This window comes from Hoplias malabaricus, chromosome 5 (assembly GCF_029633855.1).
Source record: "Hoplias malabaricus isolate fHopMal1 chromosome 5, fHopMal1.hap1, whole genome shotgun sequence".
Classification (NCBI taxonomy): Eukaryota; Metazoa; Chordata; class Actinopteri; order Characiformes; family Erythrinidae; genus Hoplias; species Hoplias malabaricus.
Genome location: NC_089804.1, coordinates 38,695,696 through 38,723,174, shown reverse-complemented (window position 1 = coordinate 38,723,174; position 27,479 = coordinate 38,695,696). Strand labels below are relative to the sequence as shown.

Sequence of the window (27,479 nt, the reverse complement as noted above, 5' to 3'; positions counted from 1 at the left end):
ACCATGTTTGTTGGACTGTGGACATATCACAGTTATTATGGTCTGTGTTTACACGATGCATAGTTACATTTCCAGGAAGGTGAGTGTCAGGCTGCACAAAGGGCACAGCATAGGTTTGGACTTACGGATTGCCTATGGTTCAATGCAAAAGAATTTATGGGCTTTTACACTGAACTGTAGGAGCTGGGACTAAGATGTTTGGGGATGTAAGGCCTTTAATCCATAATGAGTTCATGCTCCAGAAGAGTTGTGCAAACTGGCATCTGTCCCAGTGTAGAACTGTACAGGTTGTTGCACTTTTTGATATTGAAAAAGTTAAAACAAATCTGCCAATTGACTATTTAAACCAGAAATCCCTGCACATTCCTAAAGTAAAAGCCTATTTTTTCACCATAATCGTGCACAACAATCAACATGGTGTCTGATCTACCCAGTGAAAACACATATTTTACTAAAAGAGCATTCCTTGTATTTTAAAGTTGTTGATGTGAATATCTGGCAACCCTGTGTGAAAAAATGTACTTTCAATCTTGCCCCACATTCTAACCCAAACCCTAACTGTAACCTGAAAACCTAATTGTGAAGTCGGTATATAACAGTATCTTTGAGTGTATTTAGTGAAACAGCACCACCGGTGTACTTAGTGATCATACAATTACTATGACTGTTTAATCATATTACCCCATTTGTTATATTCCAAACAGGACCCCACAGCAAGAACCTGGGTTCTACCACATACCAGGCTTTAGTTGTGCTAATAGATATGTTTGGCCTAGAACTTACAGTAACGACCTGGCACTGGACAACACTATGACATGTTGTTTACCATCACAGCAGACTTACCAGCTGCATTTGATGTGAAGGGTTAAACTGGGTAAATAGGAATTGTCCACCAATCCCTTTCTTTAAGCTTCTCAAAGTGTGTGACAGAGCTTGGTGGAAGAGACAGTACTTCCAGTGGAAGACCCCCCCCCCCCCCGCCCTCCACACCCCAACTTCTAGCCTCCCATCAGCCACTGTCAGCAAGACAGTGAAGGAAGAGTCCACAGGGACTCTTTGTCAAACCTGGCTCCTGAGGTCCCCTGCTAAGCAGCGAGGCCCCGGGTTATTGAGTGTGTTTGATAGTGTCAGCCTGAGCTCGGCCTGCAATCTGTCTCTTTTCACTCCAAACAGTCTTTCTTTTGTCTTTATTTGAAGTCTCCTGGAGCACTAGAAGGGTATGAGCTTCAGTCAGTCCGGATCGGATCTGCTTTAGGGGTTGCATCTTTCAAAACGTCAGCCGCTAATGATGAACCAACTGGTGAGTTGGAAGGAGGCGTTGGTGCATGTGGACTTGGAACTGTACCATTTATTTGGCGGATGTTCACTCTGGATTGATTTCAGTAATTGACCTATTGTGCCATTTATCATGGGAGATTAATCATCAGGAAATTGAATCTAGAACAGTTGGGAGGCTTCAACATACCCCAGATCAGACTGAAATGTCAACACCAGAACAAAACTGCAGCCCTAATTCAGAAAGTAAAAATCCCATTCATTTTCTATATTGGCATTTTAAAAAATCCATATATAAAGAGTTTTTTTTTTTTAATTCACCACAATCAATCAAGTTAGCAGATAATTCATGACCAAATTTGTTTTGAGAATTTAATGTTGGAATGAAATACTTATCCCACAAAACACTGTGAATGATATCAACCAATAATTTTCTGACAATATTTTCAATTGCATGTTTACCTCTAGTGTTTTTGTGTATGTAATTGTTTATAATAATAATAATTGTACATAAAGTGTTGCTACTTTATCATTCTGGTTTGTCGTTTGTGTTTTTCTGGTGCCAGACCACAAAGTTTAAATCTCCATGGTAATATTGTCATCTCTGATTGGTGGAACACACTTAAAACACTATGTGTAATGCATTTCTTATAAGGAATGGGGGACTGCAACAAATTTTTTAAAAGCAAAGTTGAAATTAGACTGAATCATGGCTTTAATTAGAACATATATTAGCACCTAACTATTTCTAAAATAAATTTTGTAAAAATCTAAATTCCTTAGTGATTATGAATAATACTTTACAAAAACCAAAAACTTTCCAAAACCAGACTGTTCACTTGTATAAACTTGGGGAAGATGAACTTGTGAAGGGTTAGGGAAATTCCTTGCCCAGGTGCATCTGTTTTACTTTTTCTGGCAGTACATTTGCGTAAATATGTAAAGTGGGAGGAGCCACAGGAATGAATGAGCAAAATACGAGGACTGCAATCTGAAACTGAAATCTGACTGTGGATGATAATGTTATTGAAGTATTTGGTTGGATTCCATGGCTTGTCCAATTTTTTGTGTTGTTGTAGTAATAAAACCCAGAGGGTTTTTGTGTAATTTAATTAAGATAAATATATCACGCTAACATTGTTGTTATCAAACCAAACACAACTAGCATTATCTCAGCTAACCTTCCAACAATTACTGCCAATAAGTGGCTGCAAATTCAGTGTGGAGTGGCTTAAAACAGATTCTCGTGAGCCACAGGAGTGCTTAATATCTTTACACGAAAAAGGCATTGTGGGCTAGAATGGTCACAAGGGACAAGAGGAGGCTAAATATTTTGTTGCTAGCTTATTCGTTATGGAAGTCAAGGCTATTGAGAGCCATGAGAAAAAAAATATGTCTCTCTGGCCAGTGAGGCGTAAATGGCTACATGTGTATTTGCTTACACAGTGAGGGCTAATAGCTATATTAATTTAACTTTAGCTGTTTAACATCAGAATCTGCTCCAAATTTGTTTCTGCTCTGAAGCAGGGAAAAGTTAAGTTGGCTGAACTTGGAAAAATAAGTTAGTTGTACTTGGAAAAAAAAATGTTGAGCTGCATAATAGTCTGCCTTAATTTAGTAGAGCAAGCATTTTAGATTTATCAGTGTAGCAGGTTAATTTACTTTGTGCATAGGGTAGGCTAACAGGTCCCTCTGCAATTAGCAAGTCACTCTCTATAGCTTTGCTAACAGCCGGCACATACAGTACACAAGCATTAGTGAAGGTTACAGAGTTCCCAAACTTTAGCAACTCTAACTTAACTCCATGTTAGCTCTAACAATGGTGAACCAAATGGGTATTCTGAGAGAGGCATTGTTGACTGAAGCAGAGGAACATTCTGGATTGTTTTCAGTAATTCTGCAATTGTGCCGTATAGCATGCTAGGCTAATGAATGGGAAATTGCAACTGGAACAGCTGGGGAAGTCTCAAAATACAGATCAGGTTGAAAAATTCCCGTATTTATTTCTATAATTCCTAATCAAGTGTCACCAACGCCACAGTGTTTTTTCTCATTTACTTCCCATTTACCCCCCATTCAGGCAAAGCTGGTGGCTTCGTGAAAACACAAAAAACCATCCCCGGAAAACTGTAGCCTGCCAGTGTCGTGCACAGACAAGCTCTAATCAGCGAGTTGGCAACGAGTGGACGGTTCGAGTCCCTGAATGTGCCCGCTCTCATTTGCTGGCAAGCATCTAATATAGCGTGCACTCGCTCGCTGAGTCTCGGTTGTGCTCGCCGAAACAGCTTGCTCAGTAATTACAGCCTCATTATTGTTCTCGTCATAGCTTTGTCAGCTCAGCAGTTGATTGCGACCTCTAGGCCTGTCCGCTCTGATGGTGTGTAGTTTGCTGGATACCCAGGACCTGTTGAGAATAGATAAAATGTTACAGTGATATCATTCATTTTGGGATCTTCTGTGTGTATTTTCATTTTTGTAGCGTGTGAATTTGTCTGTAGCAATTTGATTCAGTTTTTTTTTCTGTATTGTATAATACAGCTATTAAACTGACCCCTAGCCGGTTGGATGGATCAGAGATTCTGTGCTACACATGGCTGCCTACATGTGGGGCACCCACTTTGTGGAGCATAAGCTGGTTCACACAAAGCTATTTACTTCTTCTTCTCATGTGAGTTGCATTTTCGGCTACTTTCCATTGATAAAACTGACTTGTCTCTTTATTATATTTCAAATAGATATCAGCTCTGAAAAACTGCCAGTTTTTCCTCCAATAAGTAGATACTACTAAGTGAGACTTGCTAAAGGGGTCTATGTCTGCCCTTGCTCAGTGTAAGCATCTGTCTGGCTTCTTATTAATCCTGCCTGGTTGGATTAGTGTAAACCAGAACACTGGGTCAGTAAAAGACATCCGTAAATAAAAATGTTATTTCTTTGACAAGCGCATTGCCATGAATCAAGAAGCCACCTCAGAAACACAGTTAGCCCCCGATAAGGTGTTTGCTCAAGTTAGAAGTGCTGCCATGTCTACACTTACAAATATTGCTGAGAACTTTGTCTGCATCCGGTTATGAAAACTGTAATCAGAGGAACTTGGCACTGATTGATTTGGATGTGAATCAGTACTCTGTAGTACTGCCATACTTCGGTCAGTACCCTTAAGAATAATGACTTCGGAACCCAACCCTATCTCTGTTCGCTGCCTGTCCGCCCAGACTTGGTCAGCTGTTTTACTTTGTGTATAGACAGCTTTCCCACTTTTAAAAGGCACTGACCACTTGCAGGAGACATTTTCATGGTCTGCAGGAAAACAGGAAAAAGTTGGCAGCCATTAATGTGGATCCTGGCTGGCTGCCCCCTTTCATTTTTTCAGTGCTGTTAGCTCAGAGACCCTGGGTAGATTAGACACAGTGTAGTCTCGCAGCTTATGTTAATTTATATTGTTCATTTATTTATCTATGTTTATGACCCTGCTTACAGATGTTTAAAACTGTTTGCTCTGCCTCATCTCCCCCATACAATATCTATATCTATCTTCATAAACCCACTCCCCCCATGCTTCCTTAAATGTTTACTTCTTCAGTAAAATCATTTTTCTGGGTCGTAGCCTGGGTCTTGTTTGATCACTGTGTTCATAGTTGCAGACATCAAGGATAGTAAAAGACATCCGCATCTTATCCACTGTGGAACTGACTCTCTTCATTTACCTCCTGCCCACAGTTCAGTTAAATCAGAGGAAATCAAATAATCGGCAGGAGTAAATTCCTCTCAGTGGGATTTCTTCTTACTCATTTTACATAAAACCGATGTGACCTGCAGTTCACGTCTAATTGGATGAGCATTGCGTCTCGGCTGCATTAGAATAACCTTAGACGCTTGTTGTGCTTTCAGTGGCAGCGAATCTCAGCTCTTGTGATTGACTCATCTAAAGGAAATCTAATTTCTTCAGATGAACATTCTATTACAGACGCTGCAGTCTCTAATAGATGTTCAGAGATGCCCGGTAGCTATTAGGAATTGATTGTCTGTGAGATGTACGGTCCCTCCAGCAGTCAGGGCAAAGTGTAGAGTGTGTAGAGAGAAAAAGCCAACTGTGAGAACTATTTAGGACATTCCAAAAAAGTTCCCAACAGTAACAGATAGGTGAGGCACCTCAGTTCTGTAGTTCTGTAGGACACTTTTAAGAGACTGTACCTTTATGATTTAAAACTGTTATGTATTATACCAACTAACTTTATATTCAAGAGGACATGTTATACACTTTTTTCACAGTTGTAGTCTTAATAAAATGTCTGTGACATGCTTTGGTCCACCACAAGGAGAATGAGGCTCTGTTTCGTTCACACACGAGGCGCCCGGGAGTGAGCCATCAGGAGCAGAAGCACTGTTTTTTTAGTTACTTTTGCTTTGTTCTCATTCTTCTCTGTTCACTTTTTTACCATTATTAAACATAATATTTATTTCTCTATTAGGGTAAAGGTGTGTGACATGTCAGCTTGAACAGAGGGTGCACCTGCAATGTTGGACACAAATGCACACACAAAACAGCACTTGTAATCACATTCATTTGACCATTTCTGGTAACTTAAACTCGCTCATCAAAACGTTGTGATGTTACATTTACTTCCAAACTTTTTTTTACAGAACATATGTAAACAGAGGTTAGATAATACCTAGATAGTTTTGTCTGTGTAAGGTTAACTTGAGACTCCACACCTTATTTTCAAAGAACAGAATCTATGAAATGTGAGTTGGGTAAGCTTAGGAAGAGCAGAACTATTATAAGACCTATAGGAGCAATTCATTTATTCATCTCTTGTAATTCCTTTATACTTTAGCCACATTTTCTTTGGGTGCAAGACAGTAAACCCACCCTCACATTACCTCCCAAACTCACATCAGAGGACAGTGTCACATAGCTAAGGAACCTATTATTTCGTCTATTTGTATTGTGGGAAGACAATGGAGCACCTGGAGGGAACCCATGCAGACACAGGGAGAACATTCCAAACACCTCAGACAGTTACCTAAGGTTCTGAAGCTGTGTTGCAACATCACATTGATTGAAAAATGAATGGGATATCTTGTAGTAGTCAAAATACTGTCAGGAAGAAAAGTCCCACCTCTCATTAAGGATGCGTTCCCACAACAGGTAAAAGTGGCCCAAATCTGATCTGTTTCTTCATGTGTGATACAGTTGTGTCATTTGTGTGGCTGTGTGAAGAGCACAAATCACATTCAATCTGACCTTTTAAAATCAGATTTGGACCTCTTCCATATGTGGTATTGAAATGCGATCCATATCCAATCAGTGTCAATGCGACTCTGTCTGAACAGTCAGATCGGAATTCGTGTGATTTTATGTTGAGAACTTGAGGTGTTTAGGATGTGGAAACTGACTAAAGCATTTTTCATTTGTAAAATATATTGTGAAATGAAAAATATGTGAAACTTCTTAATCCAGATTCCTGTCTCTCATGCTCACTAGACAGAACATCTGGACAATAAATAGTGTCATGTAAGCAAATCGCTTATCCCATATATGGCTTTAGTAACTGCTAGCAGTGTTTTGGATTAAAAGGTAATATCTACCTTTTAACATTGCCTAAGATGTCCGGTAAGTGAGCAGAATTTCGTTGAAGGACTCGAGGAAGTGCTTCACAACCTGCCAAACTCCAGCGTAACCCCTGGTTGTGTACCTTAAGAGCCAGAACTCTGCAGGCTGTCAAATATTTCCGACAACAGGATGAGAACATTTTCATTTGCGATGTCATGATGAAGGCCAGAGATGCAGACAAAGGCAGGGTGCGATGGAGGCAGCTCAGCCAGGGAAGTTAGTCAAGCAGATGATTGGGGTTTGTGTCGGAGCCCCGAGGCTGATAGCAGCATCTCGCTCTCTTGTAGAACGTCTTCAGGGTCGAGGATACCTTCTCGGAACTCTTCATTTGTGGGGCGCCCCGGCTAAGTGCACGTACGGCGCTAATTAATATGGCCATCGCAGCGTGTAATTGGCCTTTTTATGAGGACTCTACGTCGTCAATTTAGCATGGCTATAACTCCGGCTTACCTCCAGGCTAAAGTTTTTAACAGTCCTTTCCCACTGTTTAACGATAGACACCCCCCCCCCCCCCCACACACACACCCAGAATGGGCCCCCAGAATGGGCTTCTGAGAAGAGGAACACATGGATGAATAAAATACCATCCCTCTCTTACCCTCTGCTTTTTTCTAGTGTTAATCTCCATTTCCCACATGCTTTTCTCTGAGTTGTATTGGCATCTGTGGAAGACCACTAAACTTAATGGTGGGTATTTTTGGAATGGACAAGCAGAAAGACCATCCACATGCCTGGGCATGGTGCAGCCGACAGCCTGCTTCTACACACACACACATACAGGCACACACACATGTACACCCGTGACAAGACAGATAGCCAGAGAACTCCAAATCAATCTGTTCATCCTGTTTCTCTTTTGCAAGAAGCCTGAGTTCACTTCACACTCGTGGGAGTCAAGCAAGGCACTTTGCAGATCAGATAATACACCTCTTTTTCAAACTTCCCTTACTTGAATATCATTTTTCAATAATTTACCCATCTCTCCCACTGTAATGGTGATCATTAGAGTGCCTGAACTCCATCAACCAAATAATCCACCCACTGTGCTTCATAACTGCCTTCATTCTTTCACCTGATTTCAACTCTTTTCTTTTTTAAGGAAACATGCTTTCAAGGTTATATTCCACACCTCCAAATATCAGCCTTGGTTAGATGGTCTGTTTCATATTTTTCTCAGTAGCAGCTTCTTCTTGACAGCTTCACATCCTTGCAGACCCACACTGTTGGCGTGTCTTCTCTCTGTAGGTTTTTCAGATCCTAAGACTGTAGGAGAGAAGCTTCTTCTCCAGTTTTCAAATTGGATTTCATTCCAGTAGTGGCACTGAGGGGGTTAAAAACTCTAGCAGACACTGCTGTGTCTGATCCACTTGTTTCACAGCAACGCCCACTAACACAGAACTACAATGTCATTGTCACTGCAGCACTGAGAATGATCCACCACCGAAATTATACCAGCTCTGGTGGTCCTTTTTGTTGTCCTGACCATGAGGATGAAGAACAGGGTAAAAGGGGGCTAAAAAAAGGATGCAGAGCAAGATTTGGACTACAGGCTGTAATTGTAGAACTACAAAGTGAAACTGCGTGGTCAGTGGAGCTCAGAGTGGACCCATGATTATCAAGAAGGTGAATATGCTCAAAAGTCATAAACTGTTCTGTAGGTCCACTTTGGAAAAGAAAGATGTAACCAGGGAATCCCAAAATGATAGATTACCCTTCTGCTCAGTCTGTGCCAGAAGAACAACATTAGTTATGGTAATAATGTTGCTGTATTAAAATCATACATTACTAATGTGTCCTTTAATTTGACGCTGCAGCGTGGTCGGTGCTACAGACAAAGCAATCAAGGTGAATTATGTTCTTGTTGGAAAGGCCTGGAAGGCAGTCAGTATTTCACCCTGACGCCTGCATGAATGGCCACATCTGGACTCCTTTTTAAGCTTTGTTTAAAAGTGAATGGGCTATTTTTTAAAATCTCATTTTGATAATAATGCCCTCCTCCTGCAGGCCGTACCCTGGTTCAGTCAGTCTGGGTTTCAAGACAACGCTTATGCAGTGCTTAACAGGCAGAAAGTCCATAATGAAGTACTTTATTATTGATTTTTAAATTTGTCTTTCTTGTTGCGTTCCCTTTCAAGATGTGAAAAATAAAGATGGTGGAAAAAAGAAAAGCCTTGGCTTTGATATCCATCCAGAAAAAACACAGGCATCTGGGAGATGCAGAAGAACAAAACAGCATTTGAATCGCTTTGCTTTTGAAAGTCCCCTCACTCAAGTTTTCTCAATGTTAAAGTCAACAAAATACAGGCCAAGTTTTCACATCCTGTCTTGACGAAGTCAGCTGCAGGAGCCTAGGAGATGTGTCCGGAGAACTTGAAGCAGAAGCGAGCTTCCTCATGGAGCTTAGGGCTAAGATGTGGGGCATGGAGAAAAGAGCTTGAGGCAGAGACCTTCAAGTTGAGGCAGAAGTAGAGGGCTTGAGTCAGGGCTGGGGACTTGACATAGAGTGTTCAAGGCTGAGCCATGAGGCATAGAGTTTAAAACAGAGGCAATGAGTTTGAGGCTGAGGCCAGGGTATGAAGGAGGGTGTCTGGAGACAGGGGGCTTGAATCTGAACCAAAGACATGAGACTCAAGACTCAAGCAAAGACTGGCTAATCCGGGACGAGCCCCCCAAAATGCTCACCTAGGACTGACCATCCCATCCTGTCTGTCACAAGAGGCTATTCAAACATGGATGAGCTCCCCTAGCCAAAGCAGATCTGGGACTGACCAGCTGCTGAAATACTGAAAGAGTGGGACAGCGGAGGGGCATCTGAGTTTCTCTGAGTATGCCTTATGGAATGAAAGTGGGTGGCTAAGGCTGATCACTTTTTTGAATGTTGGGTGGGCGCATTGTTCTGGATCGGCCAGTCACCATGGTGTTGACGTGCTGGGAGAGGGAAGGGTTATCGGGGCCATTCCGAACAGTTTTTTGGAATGAGTGGAGGGTGGCTGAGGCTGGGGGAAGGCGAAGAGGCAGATTGCTTTGGCATGGGCCTAGGCGATGACTCTATTGGGCCAAATAAACTCAGCAAGTGTTAAGCCGCTGCTGCGTGTATTCCTGTGATAAGCTGATCATAAATGGAGGGATTTATGATAGCGTATTAAGACTCGGAATTTGTTCATTCAGCTATTATTGAGGATATAAAAGAGAGAGAGAGAGAGAGAGAGAGAGAGAGAGAGAGTATTTTTTATTTTTAATTCTCACTCTTTTAAGCAAAGCAGCAGCAGGAGGTGGCATTTGACAAGGGAATAAAATGCCACAGGTTTTTTGGACTTTGGGATTTTAAAGCTAAAAGCAGTTAAAAGTTATCGCAGTGGAAAAGAAAATGAAACACCTCAAATAATTCAGATTTCAGAAATCATCTCTTCTTTTGGCGGAAGACAAGCAGGGTAATGGAATTCCGAATATAATCCGCCACATTGGGATTACGTCAGATTGCATGTGAGGGCACACACACACACACACACTCTACTTATTCATTTTTTACAATAGAGACTTAGAGCTTTGGGTTCCAGTGTTTTTTTTTTTCTGCCATTCATGTTTTTATGTGTGATGTGATTTAAAGCGAGGATTGTATATGAATGAGTAATAAAATTGGTAATATTTTAATCATTATATACTTGTACTCTTCCTCTGTGATGTCCTCAAGTAGCGTCACACAAGTCTGAGTCTCAGAGTCTGATTTTGGTGTCTTGGCTTCAGGAGTCTAGTCTCACCCTCGTCTTTGAGCTTATGTCTCTAAGAACCCTGGTCTCTAAGTGGTACATCAATAAATCTATGTGTATATAAGAGTAAATACTAGCAGAGTTATGAGTCATTGAAGGCTGAGTCTGGGTCGAGTGTTGAGTCATTTAAGGGCAAATGTGCGTTGAATCCTGAGTTGTAGTTGTTTAAGAGCAAATTTTAATCAATTCATTACATGAAATGAAACTTCACCCAGAGAACAGCTGGTGGTATGCTTGCTTAAGACCACTTCAGCTGTATTTTTTAGGGAGGAGTAGACTTCACTTCCCCCTAGGTCCCATTTACCTGCTGGTCAAGAGCTTTGAGCTGGCAACGTTCCAGTCCCAAGCCTACTTCTCTAATCTTTAGGCCATGGCTGCCCCTCATCTAAACTGATTCATGAGTCATTTGTGGCCAGCATTGAGTTTTCATCCGTTAAATTTGAGCACAAGCATCTCTGCCTGTTCTGGAAGAACTGAACCACATCAATTAAGAACACCTGCCTTTCAAACATTGCCAGTAAGTGACTCAGGAGTCATTTAAGGCTGTATCTGGATCAAGTACCGAGTCATTTAAGGGCAAATCTGCATTGATTCATGAGTCATAGAAGGGTAACATTGCGTCGCCATCTGTGCTATACTTCAGCACCTGTCATCGCTGCCTGTTTGTGAATACTTCCTATCTCTGCCTCTTCCGGAATAATCCAAATCAAGGAGACCAATATGAAGCAGCCATATCTTCAAACCTTGTTAGCAGATGACTCATGAGTCATACAAGGCTCAGTCTGCATCAAGTAACAAGCCATTTAAGGGCAAATCTGAGTTGATTCATGAGTCATTTAAGGCCTTTTTGTAAACCTACTGGTGCTATGCTTGAGCACTTGTTATTCTCTGCCTGTTCTGGAATAAGTGAACCATGGAGACCAATCTAAAGCAACAGTAGGTTCAAACCTTGCCAGAAGAGAAGCAGTTTTCCTGGATCTGTCTGTTTTGGATCAGTGTTCTGGCAAGATTCCAGTAGAAATCCAACCTCTTATATCAGGTCTGTTTTTAGAGGATAGTGAATATTGAATTTCTTAAGCATATTCTTAAATAATCCAGTGTGTGGCTAATCTTAATTTTTAACAGTCTGCTTTCCGGAGCCAAAATTAGAGGTGATTCGGAGGGTATTTCAGGCTAGAGTGTAATTAAACTTAGATGAAGGCCAGTCAAAATGGACATGAGGGTTATAAATGAAATCACTGAACACTGACCAGCTAGGACATCTTTTGTAAGTAACTTAGAGCATTCCTACTGGACCATGTTTCTGTGGTTTTTTTTTTTTCACATGTAGAAGATAAATCTGGACAAACTGGAGGTAAACGTGCAGAATGTTCATAGGTGGATATCTTTAGAGCTTGCTTTCGGCTCTGCTACACGTGTAGCTCATGCCAAGATGAGTAAGATCCCCTCCGTTCACCTACCGCTCACTCATCCCTCCATTTACGAGTTCAGCAAAGTCTGTGTGTGATGTGCAGCTTAAAATATTTGTCTGAACCTGCTGGGACCTGGCTATTCACACTGGCTCTGGTCAGGTTCTCAGGCTTGAGCGGGTTTTAAATTTTTCTGTTGAGTTTTGCCAATGTTGGCTTCCAAGCACCCAGCTCTACTTTTCTCCCTAGATTTATTAACTTTTAGAGTTTGCTGCAGCTAGTCCTGTTGCTAGCACTGATATCTATCAAGGTTCATTGCTTAGCATGAGTTGTAGGATTGTGATAGAGTTTGGTCAGGTTATTCTGAGGTTTAATTAGAATGTTGCTGGGTTACAATCAAGTTCAGACTACATGTTGTTAGGTTTACATGTTGGGGCAGAGGTTTGTTGGGATACTGCTGGATCCAGACAGAACTGTGTTGGGTCCAAATTTCAGGGATTTTAGCATTTTATACAATTTTCTCAGGCTATTCTTTTGGAGGTTTCAATTTTATTGAACTACAGTTGAGTTCAGACCATTTTATGTTGGGCTGCAGTCATGTTTGGATAAAATTTTGTTGAGCCAGACAGAACTGGCCTAGGCTTTTGAGCTGTTTCTGGGTTATAGTCCATTTCCGACTAATTTTTATCAGATTCTTATAAAATAATCAGCAGGTGAGTCTCATTCATTCCAGTGGGTTTGGATATTAAACTGATTGATATGGAGACATATGTAGGTTTCTAAAGCCAGTTACTAAAAGGCTGAAGATCTCATGGATGAAATGGAATTTATCTGTAGTTCTTAATCCAGTCAGAGTAAAGTACACTTTTACCAGCACATACACTTTTAGCAAACTAGTACAGTGTAAAACCAGATGTGGGCTAAATCATATAATAAACAGTAATGAGAGAGTGGTCTCTGATGGAGGGTAATTTTTTCCAAAACTTATTTTGCAACTTGAATGTTGCAGTTGAAGTGAATCTTAAACCATTGCACACTGGACGAGAGAAGGGTAATGGAACTGACAGTAAATCTCCTCTGATAGGCTATCAATCCCCTGTTTAACTTCCTCACTCTCTTTAGCAATGTTTCTACTTCCATTCATGGCAGGATTTTCCAGCATTTCCAGTCAACGTGCTGGGAGCTTCATACCCTTCTAGTGGAATTTCATAGTGAACTTACGCTGTCACGTTTCTGTGGATACTCTATGGAGGGTTACTTTGAGCTCTTGAATGAACTTTTAATTGGTTGATGGAAACCACTCAACTGAAAGGTTCTGTAGGAAACCATCAGTGATTGTTCCATGACATCATTCCAAAAAACATATTCTGCATAACATTATTATTCCCCAGCTCCTGGGGAGCATCTGGAGGTTAGGTGCTCAAGGGCAACTCAGCTGTAAATGTTAGAAACAGAGACAGTACTGTTCCTTCTCTGCCCCTGAACCCAGTTTTCCTGCCGGTCAAACTGACAACCCTTTGGCCTCAGTAATGCACATGTAACCTTTCAGCCATGGCTGCCTCCCATAAACTTCCTAGATGGAACCTCTACAGCCAGTGTTAGGCCTTCAATATCGAGGCCTTAAAATCACCTCACTATGTTTTTAATCTTTGTAATAGTAGCATTATGCTAATGAGCGATAGTCGTGATAGAATGCCAGTAGCATGTATCTGCTTATCTTTGTCGGCATAAGTCACATCAGCCGGCACTTTCTGTGTAAAATGAACTTTGAACAAATGGAGATAGCTGCTCAGAAGGCGATAAGAGGTTATAGGGGCTATTCTTGGGAAAGGCTTTATTGGAACGTTAGATGTGGTGCTGGATGTAATTGCCGTTGCTTTGTGTCTAGCAGTGTTATAGTGACGGGATTAACTCCGCTAATGTGACGGAGTGACATCGCTTCTTTGGGCATAATTGACAAAAGAGCTCCTCCAAGGGGGAAGCACACATTCCCATTTTGATGTGATCTCGTTAGAGGGATATTTCAGATTTCCTTCTTATTAAATTGAAATATTTTCATAAAGTCTTGATCAAATTGACTCAGCCATGATGACAACAGACTATGGCCAAAGATTTGTGAAAACCAGTACCACACCTCAGAGCCACTGATCATATAGATGTACTTTGAGATGTACTCGCTGGTACGAATGGATCAGACACAACAGTGCCACCCAGTGGTTGGATATTTTTGGTTGGTGGACTATAATGCCTTTAAATACTCTAGCTGCCCAAACCGTAGCATGTTATCACACCACCATTGTCACTACAAGCACTCAGAATGATTCACCACCCAAATAATACCTACTTTTGGTCCTGTCTGTCTCCTGAGCATTGAAGAACAGGGTGAAAGGTAGCTAACAAAGAATGCAGAGCAACAGATTTGCACAGCAAAGTGCTTCTGTTTGGTCAGTGGAGCTTGTTGATTGGTGTGTGTTGAATATGTTGGATACTAACAGTGGCTTCGGAATAGTTCGGAATTGTGTGTAATCCCTGTGTATTACTTTTCATGTGCCTTCTTTTTCTTGCTCCAGGAATGATTGCATTTGTCAGTGATAGACTGGTGTTATTGTGTAGTTCTGTTGTCCGGCTCATCTGCTAAGCCGCTGGACGTCTGCGTGACAGACAGACAATGGCGCTATCGATCTGCAGAGTGCGGGAATGGTAATGGAGTCCTTTGTTTGCTGCCACTCTCCCATTGGACGTGTCCCTCACCCGTCCAACGCACAACATGCTGAGGGCTTTAAAAGGGGCTTCATTCTACACCTTGTTGAAGCTATTCTTCTGCCCTGTGATCCACACCTGTTACGTGTGTGTGGGTGTGTGTGTGGTGGGGGGGGTTGCCTGGTCGTTTTTCTTCCTTCCTCGATCCCCTACAATTCATTTGTCCTTTTAAACCTGAAATTGTGGGACTGTGACAAACTTGGGCTTGAACACCAGGCTTCAAAGTCATTAAAATTAAATCAGAATAGCATTCTCCTGCAAGTGTGTTGAACCTTTTAGTGGCTTAGCTTCAGTTTGAAAGGATGTGTTGGTACGTCATCGGAACTGGAGGAACACATGGTAGCATTCCCACTGTTAGTAGGTTTGCCTAAGGTCCTAGATAGGTCCTCTTCGGAAGAGAGCATCCTCCACCAACCCAACCCTTGCACCTCCTATGTGCTGGAGGCCCCTTCATCCCCACCCTTGAGCATTCAGCATAGCTTTTAACTGACCAGTCGATCTATGTCCCCGCAGTCATATATGGTCATTGACCCTTTTAAAATTGGGCACCAGTTTAGTTTGTCTCCTGAGGGTGGGGTTGGGGGGGGGGGGGCTGCTTGTTTTGGCCATAACCCCCCTTTTATGAATCTTTCATCTCCTAATATTTGCTAATGAGTTCACTGGGAATGTGACCTGTGTAATTAGTGGGTGAATATGTAACAGTGCTGACCGCTGAGTGGACAGTGAGTGGGCTAATGTCAGTGACAGGTCCAGTTAGTGGTGTTTTATAGCTGGGGAGGATGGTGCGGGGCAGAGGGGCAAGCTACCCATAGGGAGGGGGGATTGGGGCAGAGTGCTGGTCATTAGGATGGTCGACAGCTGCTGGGTTCTTGGAATGCTGACAGGAAAGGCTGACCCTCTGACCTTTGGTATGCAGGGAGCATGTAAATGAGGGAGAGTTGGGGAGTCAGTGCCAGTCTGTTACTCTCACTCTCTCTCTCTCTCTCTCTCTCTCTCTCTCTCTCTCTCTCGCTCTGTCTCTCGCTCTGTCTCCCCTCCCCTATGACTTTCTTTGTGTACCCTCACCCTTTCTGGACTGGTCAGTGTGGTGTTCACACACACACACACACACACACATCTGGGAGGAGACATCATCACATCAAACTGATGCTGATATTTCTTCCTCTCCATCTCTTTTTTAAAGTATCTCTCTGTCTCTCTACTTTCTTACTTTCTAACTGCAACATCTCCTCTCCATCTCTTGCATTTCTCTCTCTCTCTAATCACAGTGCATCCTTCTCTCTGTCTGTTCTCGTTGTCTTCCTCTCTTTCAGTAAATGCTGCATCTCTTTATCTCTATGTACAGTATCTCTCTATCACTCCATGTATTTAATGTATCTCCCTCTACAGTATCTCCCCCTGTCTCTTCATATGTCACACCTTTCTCCACTTCCTCTCTCTCTCTGTTTTCCTCCCTGAGTTTACTCTACCTCTTTGTCCCAATCCCATTTCACACTTTATCCCTAACCCCTTCATTTTGCCTAGGGGTAGGGGTAGCTCAACAAAATGGCTGCCCAAGTGACCAAAGAAACCCACAAATGTAACATCTTCCTCATTTAATACTACGATAACCCCTGCATCATCTTAATTTACTGTAGGTTTAATGTATTATGACACGTTACTTTATAACAAGCGTGAACCATAGTCTGATGATGCCTAGGCTTTTATTTGGTACATTTTCTACCTTAAAGTTCCACATTAAAGGAACACAATGTATGATATTTATCTTAAAATATATAGCTTCAGAATCATGGTGATTCTCTACTGACATGTAACACGAAGAGTAGGGCCTCTGACTTTTGCTACTCTGGTCTCAGCACTGTAGAAACTGCACTGTGTAACATTTGGAGAAGGGTAGTTAATCACCCCGGTTTCCTCCCACAGTCCAAAAAAAAAACACATGTTGCAGGTGGATTGGCGACTCCAAAGTGTCCGTAGGTGTGAATGTGTGTGTGTCTGTGTTGCCCTGTGAAGGACTGGCGTCCCCTCCAGGGTGTATTCCCGCCTTGCGCCCGATGATTCCAGGTAGGCTCTGGACCCCCCGCGACCCTAAATTGGATAAGCGGTTACAGATAATGGATGGATGGATGGATAGTTAATCACCCCATCCCCCACTGATTTCAGTACACTGCTGTAAAACTGAATTGCACTAGGGGGAGCCCCAGGAGCAGAATACCCAAACCTTACCTTATTTATTGTTGCTGTAAATGGTGACGTCATTACATTCTGGCACCTGAGGCTACTGCAGCATTTAAGGTGGAACTGAAAGAATTCCTATTTATATCACAGTATTCCTATGTGAATTCCTATTTATGGCACAGAAAGGACACCTTGTAGCTCAGTTCCAATGGGCCAAAAGACTCTCTATACAAGGGGTACAAGACTCACTAGGGTATGTCTTGGTCTCTCCTTCTCTAGAGTATTTATCCACGTACCTACAGTTTCTCTCTCTCTCTCTCTCTCTCTCTCTCTCTCTCTCTCTCTCTCTCTTTCGTATCTAGTATTTATTTCTGTATCTGTATCTGTCATTACAGTATCTCCCGAGCTCTCCCTGTATCTCTTTATTGTATCCCACCCCTGTCTTTCTCTGTGATGTGGTTCAGTATGTGGTGGCTGTTATTATGGGCCTTGTTCTGGAACTGTGTTCTGGTGTTCTGGTGTTAATTGGTTGCATGGTTTAATGAGTGAATGCAGTAATAGATCAGCTCGCATTGTTAGAGCCCAGGCCTCAGAACACTGTCTAATCATCAACCCTCAGATTAATACACACACACACACACACACATACACACACACAAACACTCACACACACACACACCGCTGAACACATAACCCAGTGCCCGCTGCTCTCAATGAGCTGCATTTATTCTGGAGCTGACCAATTATGTCTCTATATATGTGTGTGTGTGTGTGTGTGTGTGTGTGTTTGTGTTGTAAGCCTGCATGAATGCCTGTCCAGATGTTAAACTAATGGGTGCCTGTATGCATGTGTAGGTGTCTGAGAGAGTGTGTGGTTGTCACTATACCAACATATGCAGTCTGGGGGTGGGGGAGGGGGTGCGTGTGTGTGTTCATGTGGACATATACCATCCATGCATTTGTGTATAGATGGACAGTACTGTGTATAATGAAGTGTTATAGAATGTTAACTAAGCTGTGTCTGGCCGCAGGACAGTATTAATAGGTGACCTGAGAGTGGCTGATCCACCGGTCCTGACTTAAGCAGCACAAGAGCCTCTTAACGGCGGCGGCTTTTCCCAGCAGTGTCCACGCTGCCCGCCTGAGTCCAGCATTAGTCAACGAGGTTAATGGCCTCCCCGAGTGTGAAAGCGTCCGGCGGGCTGAGCGTCTGAGTAATTGTGAGTGAGCGCTGGACCAAATCACAACTCATAATGTCCGACATGCATTATGGGGGCTGTGTAATTTTCTGTGTGATCCACTCATTTCAGCACAGGGGCAGTTTGTGTGTGTGTGCATGTGTGTGTGTGTGTGTGGGGCAGAGGTGGGTGTGTAATCCAGAGAACGTGATAGAACGCGTTGTGACACAGAGACGAGGCCAGTCATGCTAGCATGTCTGAGATGACAGTGTACTTGTGAATGTTTGTGTGTTTGTGTGTGTGTGTGTGTGTGTGTGTGTGTGTGTAGCTGTGTGTATGTGTGTGTTCTGTGACTCCCAGTGCATTCTCCGAACTAAGGCTTGAGACCAACAGCATCTTCTCCCTCAACAGCCATGGCTGAAGGACCCTTGAGTAAGGCACCTAACATGCAACTGCTTCCCAGGCACTGGGATACATGACTGCCACTGTGTTTGTGTTTGTGTGTGTGTGTTTGTGTGTGTGTGTGTGTGTTACTGCTACATATCTGTTTAATGCAGACATGCTTTATTGTCTCTAATGACAACAAAAGCATATTTACACTGTGTTGTGGGTGCCTGACTGGGGACGCAACCCCCACTCTTTTGCCTAGAGACCAGTGGCCAGTGGCCAGTGACCAGTGTATTGTCCACTGCACATGCCTCCAGTCCCAGAACCAATCACCTTCTCTCCCCAAAGCAAAAACATCTCCTCAACCTCTGCATAAAAAAGGGGCAACTGCTGGAGCTGGCGAACATTGATTTTCCTACTTCGTGAAGGCGATGGGACCCATATTCCAAAGTCTCGGAATCACAGCTCATCCATAACAGAGCCCGGGTGCTGCCGGCCGCGCTGTGTTTCCCGGTAATAAAGGCCTTGTGCTGAATATAACGGCAGAAATGTGTGAAAGTTGGGAAACGGAGGAGCAGCAGGGTTGTGTGTTGTAAACACGTCTCTGTTTTATCTGGTTGGATTGTTTGTTTTAGAAAGTGCAGGGGACCCCGAGGGCTTGGGAAAGGGAGGTAGGGTGGTATTTTGTTCTCTCTCTCTCTCTCTCTCTCTCTCTCTCTCTCTCACACACACACACACACACACACACACACACACATTCTGTCTCTCACTCTCCCTCACTCACTCCCTCTCTACAGCATTGCTTTCCTTTGTGTGCTTTTGAATGGGAGCGTGTTCCTATTGTGGTGCCCCCCTCTGCAAGCCCACCTGTGTGTGTGTGTGTGTGTGTGTGTGTGTGTGTGTGTGTGTGTGTGTGTGTGTGTTTGTGTGTGCGTGTGTGTGTGTTTGTGTGTGCGTGTGTGTGCGGCTGTGTGAGCTATGATGATTCTCGTTTTGCTTTGTTCGTGCAGACATGGCTTGAGGCCACAAGCCTGTGCTCACACACAAACACACATGCACACACATAGATACCTACACACAGGTACATCCACAGGAACTGCCTGGTAGGCAGAAATTGGATTTTGCTCTGGCCTCCGGCTCTGGGCTCCTCAGGAAGTCATGGGCCCTCAGGCGGCCCCTCTGTTTGAAATATCAAACAATGAACAGCTAGAGTCTAGGTGTGTGTGTGTGTGTGTGTGTGTGTGTGTGTGTGAGAGAGAGAGAGAGAGAGAGAGAGAGAGAGAGACAGTAATACAGGAACATAAGAACAGAGAACCGGAGGTTGACGTGGCTTGTGGACTTCTAAGACTACTCAAGGAGGGCATAGAACCCTTAAATGTTATAGTGTGCTCTTAAAGAGCCCATCAGTCTTATTCTGTAGTGATTATCATTTCGGTCTATAGCTGCCCCATGTGGGGTACCCATTCCATAGAGCATACTTCATTTAATAAAGGCGTATTGTCCCTTTAACTCTTTCTGAGTGTTGGAACCCGGTCTTGGCAGTGGAAGATAATGTCCAGGAGGAACTGGAGAACACGAGACCACACTTTAACACATACTGGGAACCATCTAGCGCGTCCGAGCTGGACAGCAGGAACAGTGGACAGTGAAAGGAGGTTGCCAGATAATGATTCCCTCCACTCCTCCAGTATACACAGTATTTCATTGTTACTGTTCGCATCTATTATCACTGTCTGCACCAGCTAGCGTCCTGTCGTCTGTAGGTGCCAACCACACCTCTGTCAAAGAATAGAACGCCCCTGAAACCTCACTGTTTAAAAATAAAGGTGCAGTAAGGGTTCTTGTTAGCGATGCCTTGAAAGAACGTCTTTGTCTTTCCTATAGGGCCTTTAAGTGGAGGATTCCTGATGGAATTGGTTGGTGGTCTCGGATAAAGACTGGGAATGACCGGACACAACAAGCATCACATTTAGATAAACACAATAAACATTCATCCATTCATTTGTTTCAGGAACCACTTCATCACAAACAGGGAGTCGAGAGCCCATCTGGAATCATTTTGTGCAAAGCAGGAGCACAGCCTGGACAGGGTATCGATCCATCACAGCGCATCTCACACTCACACACACCTGTGGACGGTTTCACACACTCACCCAGTCACTTACACACACATCAATCTATGTAACAGCTCAGAAATAGAAGTGCTACAAAAGTTATTTGAGTTCTTTAGAGAGAGAGAGAGAGAGAGAGAGAGAGAGAGAGAGAGAGAAGAGAGAGAGAGAGAGAGAGAGAGAGAGGGAGGGAGGGGAAGAGACAGAGAGAGAGAGAGAGAGAGAGAGAGAGAGAGAGAGAGGAGAGAATGATGGAGTACCTGCAGTGTAAGCAGTCTCCTGGATGGTGCATATGGAGGATAGATGCAGACCACCCAGGCCTACAGCTGCTACTACCACACACACACACACACACACACACACACACACACACACACACACACACACACCAAAAATCCTTTCAGTCCCCAACCCAGCCAGCTTAGCTGTCTTCAATTAACAGCAATTAGCCTGTGGTAATTGTGTTTGTGTGGTGCATAATGAAGGGCTCTTGCTTCTCTCTCTCTCTCACTGTGTGTGTGTGTGTATGTCTGAGGTGAGGGTGCCTGTGGCAGAGTGAGGCTCTCTTAGATGCTCTCCCTCTCTATTCTCTCTCTCTCTCTCTCTCTCCTCTCTCTTTCTCTCTCCTCTCTATCTCTCACTCTCTCTCTCTGTCTCTCTCTCTGTCTCTCTCTCTCTCTCTCTCTCTCTCTCTCTTCACTCTCTATCCTCTCTCTCTCTCTCTCTCTCTCTCTCTCTCTCTCTCTCTCTCTCTCTCTCTGTCTGTCTCTTCCCCTCCCCCTCTCTCTCTCTCTCTCTCTCTCTCTGTCTCTTCCCCTCCTCCTCTCTCTCTCTCTCTCTCTCTCTCTCTCTCTCTCTCTTCTCTCTCTCTCTCTCTCCCTCTCTTCTTCTCTCTCTCTCTCTCTCTCCCTCTCTTTCTCTCTCTCTCTCTCTCTCTCTCTCTCTCTCTCTCTCTTTGCTCTCTCTCTCTCTCTCTCTCTCTCTCCCTCTCTCTCTCTCTCTCTTCTCTATCTCTCTCTCTCTCTCTCCCTCGTCTTTTGCTCTCTCTCTCTCTCTCTCTCTCTCTCTCTCCTCTCTCTCTCTCTCTCTCCTCTCTCTCTCTCTCTCTCTCTCTCTGTATCTCTCTCTCTTCTCTCTCATTTGCTCTCTCTCTCTCTCTGTCTCTCTCTCTATCTCTCTTTATTCTCTCTCTCTCTGACTCTCTCTCTCTCTCTCTCTCATTTGCTCTCTCTCTCTCTGTCTCTCTCTCTATCTCTCTTTATTTCTCTCTCTCCTCTCTCTCTCTCTCTCTCTCTCTCTCTCTCTCTCTCTCTCTCTCTCCCTCTCTCTTGTCTACAGTGACATTAATCCAAATTACATCACAATGGTAGAGTAGAGTTAGGTGTTAGGGGTCTTGTCCAAGTGCGGAGACCCTTAGGCTCTGGGGCCATTTTTCTTTTCTTTTTTTTTGTTTTTTTTTTGTTTTTAAGAGTCATAATGAAAAACACCTTCAGATCTGACACAGGAGTGGGGCTTGAGTTTCTCACTGGCTCTGTTTCCATGGTTCTGCCAGGTGCCACGCGCTTGTTATGGGTCCCACCTTCTCTAAGTCTTTCCTTTAGGAAGTTCGGAAGCTCTTGCTTCTTCCATTGACTTTTCCCCTCCTTTATTCAAGTGGATCTTGTATCTAATCTTCTTGGAAATAAATGTTCTTCCCCTAAACCTAATCGAGCCTTGATCTCAGATACTGAAAAGAAATTACTAGTCACCAGACTACACACACACACACACACACACTTTTGTCAGACCTTGATCAGACAACATTTCTGTGATAGCTTTGAGCAATACTCTCGCTTGAAATTTAAAGCTTGTTTTTGTTCCAAGCTTGAAAAAGAAATCTGATAAAGATTTAACTGTCATGCTCTGACAGTTGTGCATTAGAGACCGTGTGTGTGTGTGTGTGTGCATGCCTGCATGCATGCATATATATATCTTTACGCATTTCCAACATGGGTCAAGTGCTTCTGAATCTCAAAGTACTTGCCTTCCGCATCTAAACTTTAAGAGTTAGAATCCAGCCTTGACCACTTCCCTCGCCTTTTTCAGACGACTGGCCTTTAGTCATTTCCACAGAGGCTCACGTTAAGTGCTTCTTCCTTTCACAAAAGAAAACAGCTTTTCTTCACCCAAGTCTATCCCGACTGATTTAACCCAGAGACACACATATGTTTCAGTCGAATGATAGGAATATTTTCTTTCTGTCTTTTGATCTATCTCAAGAAATCTCATAAAATACCAAAAAAAATACTAGGAAGTAAGCAATTAATGCTAATGTCCTGCTACAGGACAATGGCTGCTGCAAAGAGATTGGCTTACAGTATTTCTCTTGTTATTTTTACCCATTGTTCTCTCCAGTTGTTAATCCTCGCCAGTCCCATCCATTAGATTGGACCAGCAGCCCCCAACCCCACCCCGCAATGCCACCTACTCAAGAGAATGTTATGTCAAATGCTGCTAAAACAACAACAATAGACAGCGCAACACACTTGGAGGAGAATGCTGACAGACACCAGAGGTTTCCGACATAGTGCTGGAAGAGCTGAGGCCATCCGACTCACTTAAAGTGCAAGGAAAGTTATGGTTGGGCTTAAGCATTAGAGGATTCAAATAAAAACATACAAAGATTCAACACTTAAGATTCAAAGTAGCTTTAATGTAATGAGTGGAATCATTGGGCGCAAGGCAGGAATACACCCTGAGGGGGCACCAGTCCTTCACAGGGCAACACAGACACACATTCACACCTACGGACACTTTTGAGTCACCAATCCACCTACCAACGTGTGTTTTTGGACTGTGGGAGGAAACCGGAGCACCCGGAGGAAACCCACGCAGACACAGGGAGAACACACCACACTCCTCACAGACAGTCACCCGGAGGAAACCCACGCAGACACAGGGAGAACACACCACACTCCTCACAGACAGTCACCCGGAGGAAACCCACGCAGACACAGGGAGAACACACCACACTCCTCACAGACAGTCATCCGGAGGAAACCCACACAGACACAGGGTGAACACACCACACTCCTCACAGACAGTCACCCGGAGGAAACCCACACAGACACAGGGAGAATACACCACACTCCTCACAGACAGTCACACGGAGGAAACCCACACAGACACAGAGAGAACACACCACACTCCTCACAGACAGTCACCCGGAAGAAACCCACACAGACACAGAGAGAACACACCACACTCCTCACAGACAGTCACCCGGAGAAACCCACACAGACACAGGGAGAACACACCACACTCCTCACAGACAGTCACCCGGGAGGAAACCCACGCAGACACAGGGAGAACACACCACACTCCTCACAGACAGTCACCCGGAAGAAACCCACACAGACACAGAGAGAACACACCACACTCCTTACCAGACAGTCACCCGAGGAAACCCACACAGACACAGGGAGAATACACCACACTCCTCACAGACAGTCACCCGAGGAAAACCCACGCAGACACAGGAGAACACACCACACTCCTCACAGACAGTCACCCGGAGGAAACCCACGCAGACACAGGGAGACACACCACACTCCTCACAGACAGTCACCCGAAGAAACCCACACAGACACAGAGAGAACACACCACACTCCTTACAGACAGTCACCCGGAGGAAACCCACACAGACACAGGAGAATACACCACACTCTCACAGACAGTCACCCGGAGGAAACCCACGCAGACACAGGGAGAACACACCACACTCCTCACAGACAGTCACCCGGAGGAAACCCACGCAGACACAGGGAGAACACACCACACTCCTCACAGACAGTCACCCGGAGAAACCCACACAGACACAGGGAGAATACACCACACTCCTCACAGACAATCACCCGGAGGAAACCCAACCCACACAGACACAGGGAGAATACACCACACTCCTCACAGACAGTCACCCAGAGGAAACCCACGCAGACACAGGGAGAACACTAAAACAATATTGAATAAAGTAAATAATAATAATAATAATAATAATAATAATAATAATAATACAGCCCTGTGAAGGGACTGTGGTGCCCCCTCCAGGGTGTATTCCCACCTTGCGCCCAATGATTCCAGGTAGGCTCTGGACCCACCGCGACCCTGAACAGAAAATGAATGAATGAATGAATAATGATACATCGTCTGCCTACATATTATTAAACTTAATTAATGTTACATGCAGTTGTAGTAGCTGCTGAAGTAGTAGTAATAATAGTAATAGTAGTTGTAGTTGGAAATAATAACAGTAGCAAACTTGGCAGCAGTGATAAGAGTAATAATATGATAATAATATACCTAATAATAATAATATAATAATAATATGCAATGGTAATAACAGTGATATTAGTATTAGGAGTGATATCAATATCAATAGTTGCAGTAGCAGTGGTGATGGTAAAAACAGTCACAGTGGTATAAAATATCCATATATTATCTGTGATTATGTATTAAAGTAAATGTCAGCAATTCCACTTATACAAAGTATCAATAACAGTGTGAACAGCATGTTCATGATTATGAATATGATGTGTCTGGATATATATATATATATATATATATATATATATATATATATATATATATATATATATATATATATATATACAGTGCTGTTGCAAGCACTGAATTCATAAACACTGAATAACATGTATATTACATAGAGCTGACATAATGTACACATGTTCAATTACAACTTCTACAGTTAGCATCAGAGTCCTAATCATCCTGATGCATGGAGAGAGAGAGAGAGAGAGAGAGAGAGAGAGAGAGAGAGGAGAGAGAGAGACGGGAAACTAATGGACTAAGGCAATACAAATAATTGTGGCTGTTGGAGAACATCAAGATTGATGGCTGCTTTGCCTGTAGATTTAAACATCGTCTGTTTTCAGTGAGCTTGGAATGTGTGTGTGTGTGTGTGTGTGTGTGTGTGAAAGAGAGACATATATAGAGATAGAGAAAGAGAGAGAGAAATTTTATTAACAGGTGTGTAGCATCTCATACATGTGGCTCACTCACTTTTAGCAGTTTTAGATGATTCTCCACCAGAGGGCGCCAATAGCACTTTTTGTTGCTTTAATCAATGACACACAGACACACAATCTGGAATATTAATAAAGTCATTGTCTACTCCTCTGACAACCTATTATCACATGGGAAGGTTTCAAACTGATCCCGATGCTGGATGAATTGAATTGGCTTTGGAATTTAACGATACTGGATTGAGCTTCCACTGCTCCACATCGCTCTTACCAACACTTCCCATTGGGCATGGTGACCTTAGGCTCATAAGAAGCTACTCCACAGTGTCCCAGAGATTCTACAAGCTGTGTGTGCCCAATTGAACATCATAAACACCTAGAAGAACCTACAATGTATATGTATGAATGGTGCTGTGCTCACCTATGGAGTGGGCCGTCATGCACTGTGTCCCACTCCCGCTCCCCCTCACCTTGATTAACTCAGTCATAAATTATGCATTATGGACTAGAACCATAGATTCCTTTTTCTCCAGAAAATTATATGAACTGTGACATTGGTATAGGCTTTGTGTCTGCCTTCTCCTCTGAGACGGCGCCGCTAATGTAATCCTTTTTAAGACACAGTAAATTTTCTGCCAGAGGAAATTGCTAGTCCCTCTGTTCCTCAACACGGTGGGTTCTTACCACGCTGCATACAGTTTTATATTTTTGATCCATGGGAAGGTGGTAAAGTTGATCTAAATGTTTAGACACACTCTGCTCCTGTGTGGACCCACATAAAGACTTCACACAGCCTTGGCTCTGTAGATGAAGCCTTCAGTCAGAAGCCCTGTTCACACCTGGCATTAAATGGTGTTTCTGGAGACCGGATCATGTTCAGATTTCACTTGTTCGCAGGAAAAGCCAGAGGTAAACACCCAAAGTCGCACTGTGATTGGATTAACCACCTGGATGTGGTCAGAGACTGGTCTTGTCAATAGTTTACAGTGTATAATATTTTACATTTTAAATTCTAAACGGAATGCGGGTTCCATGTCTGGTGTGTTGCTTCTTCTCGAGGTAAACAAAACAAAGGGACTAATACTAAACAAGGCTAATACTAAACAACAGAGAAACTAAACAAGAACAAAACAGAACAGGCTAAGCACTAAACAGAGACAAAGAACACAAAACAGAGGCTAACCTATAAACAACAAGGCTAAACACAAAGGCTAAACACTAAACAAGAACAGATCTATAGGGGCAAGACACTAAACCATAAGATAAACATTAAACAAGGCTAAACAAGCTAGCTAAACAAATGACTACACAAACAAGAAACACCTGGGACAGATAACGAGGGGGCAGGAACACAAAGGAGGCACAAGAGGGAGGAGCAAAGGCGGAGACAAATGAGACAGACAGCAGGAACACACTAGACCAGGCTATACATGACAATAATACACATGGAGCAGCTGGTGAGAAACCCATTTACAGCCGGTTATAGGGAATGATAAAAACGATGGTATGTTTTTAACACAGGACCGTAATCCCAGACCTCATGTGGTCAGACTGGGGATGCATTTTAATAAGAAGTATAAACAGAATCTAGTGAGTGTATCCAGATACAATACAAATGCATGTCGACGCCAGGTGTAAACAGGTCCAGAAACGTGTCTTCACTTTCAAATCTTCTGATTCCAGATTCAGAAGAAGTCCACTGTGTTTGGCGTGAGTAGTCAGACTAGTGCTGTCACTCCTAAACCCGTCCTACTTGGACCAGAACTGTGCAGCAAAGAA

General features: G+C 43.3%; 1 protein-coding gene across 3 annotated transcripts in view; it reads left to right on the top strand.

The window, feature by feature from the left end:
* fhit (fragile histidine triad diadenosine triphosphatase) overlaps positions 1–27,479 on the top strand; it is a 284,283-nt gene that overhangs the window by 127,960 nt on the left and 128,844 nt on the right. The gene's annotated exons all lie outside the window — the stretch shown is intronic.